General features: G+C 38.2%; 1 protein-coding gene across 11 annotated transcripts in view; it reads left to right on the top strand.

The window, feature by feature from the left end:
* LOC106870442 (dedicator of cytokinesis protein 3) overlaps window positions 1-4,064 on the top strand; it is a 274,705-nt gene that overhangs the window by 84,512 nt on the left and 186,129 nt on the right. The window lies entirely within an intron of this gene.

Below are 4,064 nucleotides of genomic sequence, written 5' to 3'. Positions count from 1 at the left end.
TGTGTTTGGGTGCGTGTGTGTATATACATCTCTATATATAAAGATGATGCGTAGTCTAGACGGCGTTTTTAGATTTCATTATTCTCTTTAACCCGGGCAACGCCGGGTATTTCTGCTAGTTATTAATATTATTATTACTGAGTGAGAGAGCAGTACATGCCATCAAAGTGACACTGGGGTACAAATATACGAAGCCCAATATACCCATCATGACTACCCGTCTGATAAGGGTACACCAGGCACATGCATCACAGCCATATATGCGCAATATGGTGATCTCATATCAAGATAAACAGTGCATGACCTTGCAAGTGGGGTCCAGTAAGAATTTTCTTCAGGTTGAATAACCCATCCCACTCAAAAAGCTTGTGAATAAGGGTTGTTTTAAGGATGTTGAGTAAAACACCCATGTTTCCAAAGGTGAATTATTCAAACCCCAAACAATTCCTGTCAATACATGGCTATGATGTTCCCCCACTACTTCTGCTCATGATCAGAGATGCACATATTGTCAGCCACTAAGGGACATGCTCAACTGGTTAAGGTCAAACAACTGACAAGCAAATCTGTGGTATTGTGCAGAATATTTGCTGTAGCCCATCTTTTATTATTATTATAATTATTATTAAGGTGGAAGGTTGGCAGAATCGTTAGCACGCTGGCAAAATGCTTAGCGGTATTTCATCTGCTGTTATGTTCTGAGTTCAAGTTCCACCAAAGTCGACTTTGCCTTTCATCCTTTCAGGGTTGATAAAATTAGTTCCAGTTATGCACTGGGGTTGATGTAATCGACTTAATCCATTCCCCCAAATTTGAGGCCTTGTGCTTCCAGTAGAAAGGATTATTATTATTATTATTATTATTATTATTATTATTATTATTATTATTATTATTATCTTAACTTCTGATTAATCTATGTCACATCTCACCTCATCCTGAAGCTTAGAGACGCAACACTTTTGTCAACATGTCAGCTGTTTCGAGTATTGCTGCCAACTGAATATTTCCTATGAAGTTTGGTATTTGCAGTTTTTGATGCCAGAGTATTGCTCTCATTGAGATGGTTCCAAATGCACTGATTGTTTTAGGTACCACAACACTGGCTATTGAAGCTCTATGCATTATTGTTATTATTAAACTAGCACAAATAAGTGTCAAGGTAAAAAAAATTATAAGAAAACGAGTAGTTTAAAATATTTTCTTTCAAACTTTTTTCTGTGAAATCATAACTTTGTTGGTTTTAGGTGTGACGCATAGAATCACAAAATGACATGGCATAATGCTTTGTACATACACACATGCGCACACATATGTGTACATATGCACTATGTCACTTGCAATACATAAAGAGAACATCCTGGTTTGTATGCACACATACATATATATATATACACAACACACTATTGTTATTTGCTGATGTATGAATAAAACTATTGCATGTTCATATAACTGGAAATCCTAACAAATGTGAACTAAAAAAAGTTTCCAAAATGACTTTTTTTTAGGAGTGGCCATTCATGGCAGTAAAATTTATGAAATGTTTTGGATTATTAACCTCATGTTTAGAGACAAAATTTATATTTATGTATATCTTTTTTCTTTTTTTTTTTACTTGTTTCAGTGCAGTTGTGCTGGGGGCACAGCCTTGAATGTCTTAGTTGAACAAATCAACCCCAGTGTTTATTAGTCTCTTGCTAAACTGTTAATTTACAGGGACATAAACACACCGACACTGGTTGTTCAGCAGTGGCACAGGATACACACATAGACAGACAGACAGACACCTTCCCACACACACTGGGCTTCTTTCAGTTTCCGTCTACCAAATCCACTCACAAGGCTTTGCTTGGCCTGAGGCTATAGTAAAAGACACTTGCCCAAGGTGTCAGACAGTAGGACTGAACCTGGAACCATGTGGTTGTGTAGTAAATTTCATACCCGACAGCCACACCTGTGCCTATTTTACAGGGGTTCCTATGTCTTGGTGTTTGCTTTGATTGGTTTCGTCTTCTGATTGTCATTAACCCAATGCTGTTGTTTTAACGTCCATTTTTTCCCCATTCTTGCATGGGACTGTTGGAATTTGCTGAGAGAGATTTTTGACTGTTAGATGCCCTTCTTTGTTGCCAAACTTCAACCGTTTTCAAGCAAGGTAGCATTTCCCTATAGCTGGATATGGTTTTGCAGAAGACTGGAAACAAAAGGACCCCACTTGTGATACTCATTTACAACTATCACAAAATGTCAAGACAAACGAACACAAACATATGCACACAAAGTGCCTCTTTCAGTTTCCATCAGCTAAATCCATTCACAAGGTTTTGGTCAGCCTGGAGCTATAGTAGAAGACACTTTCCCAAGGTGCTGTGTGGTAGGACTGAACATGAAACCACAAATGAAAAGCAAAGATTTTAACTTATGAAGTGATACCCTTATGTACCTCACCACACACATTGCTGGGTGAAGGTTATTCTTTAGTTATGCTGTATTTCAAAGTGATTGGTGTGATGTAGGGATTCTAGCCATAAAACCATGATCTACACAACAGTAAAGATTAGCATTTTTGTTGCTCTGTGTGCTCAGGTGTCAAAAGATTGCACCAAGTGACTCTATGCGGTGTGAGATTTTCATCACCATCATTTAACATCCACATTTCCTGCTTGTATGGGTTGGATGGAACATGTTGAGGCAAATTTTCTACAGCTGGATGCCCTTCCTGTCACCAACCCTCACCTGTTTCCCGGTAAGGTAAATTTTTCCCTTGGCCAGACATGTTTTTTTTCATGGATGACTGGAAACAACCTCACTTGCATGACAATGATGCTCATTTACAAAACATCATGTGGTGTCAAGGCAAGGGTAGACACACAACCCCCCCATCTCTGTTTACCAAATTCACTCACATGACTTTGGTTGACACAGGGCTAAAGTAGAAGACACTTGCCCAAGGTGCCACACTGTGGGACTGAACCCAAGATCCCATGGTTGAGAGGCAAGCTTCTTAACCACATAGCCATGCCTGCACATATGAAATGTGGATGTAACAATGAGGATGATGACAACAATGGCTGTGGTGGTGTCTTGTGTGTGTGTGTGTGTGTTTTTAATTTGCTTTAACCATCACAGTTGAGAACCTTCTGGAAGGATGTTCTCTGCTTTTTGTTTTGAACCGATTCCACTAGACTTCTACAGCTGTTTTTGTTTTTTTTTAAACAGAAAAGTGTCAGGAGACATTTTTGGTGCATTGAGGAGATAAATGCTCTGTTTGGGTCTTTAATATGTACAAATAAAAAGAGGAAAAGAAAATCATACAAATATTTTTGTAGATAAGAGTAATTGTATGTTGGCTGACCAAAGAAAACTCGTTAGATCTCTTAGGAAGTTTTATGGAAAAAACAAACAAACAAACAAAAACAGACAGTTAAATGTTGACTGTGTGTTTGAATAGGGGCTTACAAACAATACTTAAGTATACTGGTGAATGCTAAACAGGTAGTTTCTTTTTATAGTGGATATAAAGTGAGACGACAAGCACACACATTTCTTTGTTTGGTAAATATGGTATTAGTGCTGGAAACCATGTGCTACTATCCCATTTCTGTACGTTCTGAGTTCAAGTTATGCCAAAATCATACTTGCCTTTCATATTCTCCTGGGGCAATAGAGTATATAATCATTGATGTAGTCAACTAATCCCCAATTCCTGAATTACACATTTTATGCTTATAAAGGAGACAAATTCTTATTATTAAGGCAGCGGGATGGAAGAGTTGTTAGAATGCTGGGCAGAATGCTTAGCAGCATTTCATCTGTCTCCACGTTCTGAGCTCAAATTCCACCGAGGTTGACTTTGCCTTTCATCCTTCCAGGGTCGATAAAATAAGCATGAGTTGAGAACTGGGGGCTGAAATTGGTGGCCTTGTGCCAAATTTTGAAGTCATCATCGTTATTATTATCTGTTTTGCCAGACTGTTCAATTATGCCACTTGGGTTTGTTTCTGTCTAGGTTATCTTTTGACTGCAGGTAAATAAGGTGTCATAGATTAAAAGAAAAAGAAAGAACC

The sequence above is a fragment of the Octopus bimaculoides genome, chromosome 6 (assembly GCF_001194135.2).
Source record: "Octopus bimaculoides isolate UCB-OBI-ISO-001 chromosome 6, ASM119413v2, whole genome shotgun sequence".
Classification (NCBI taxonomy): domain Eukaryota; kingdom Metazoa; phylum Mollusca; class Cephalopoda; order Octopoda; family Octopodidae; genus Octopus; species Octopus bimaculoides.
Note: the sequence above shows the minus strand (reverse complement) of the source record. Positions and strands in the feature narration are given on the sequence as shown.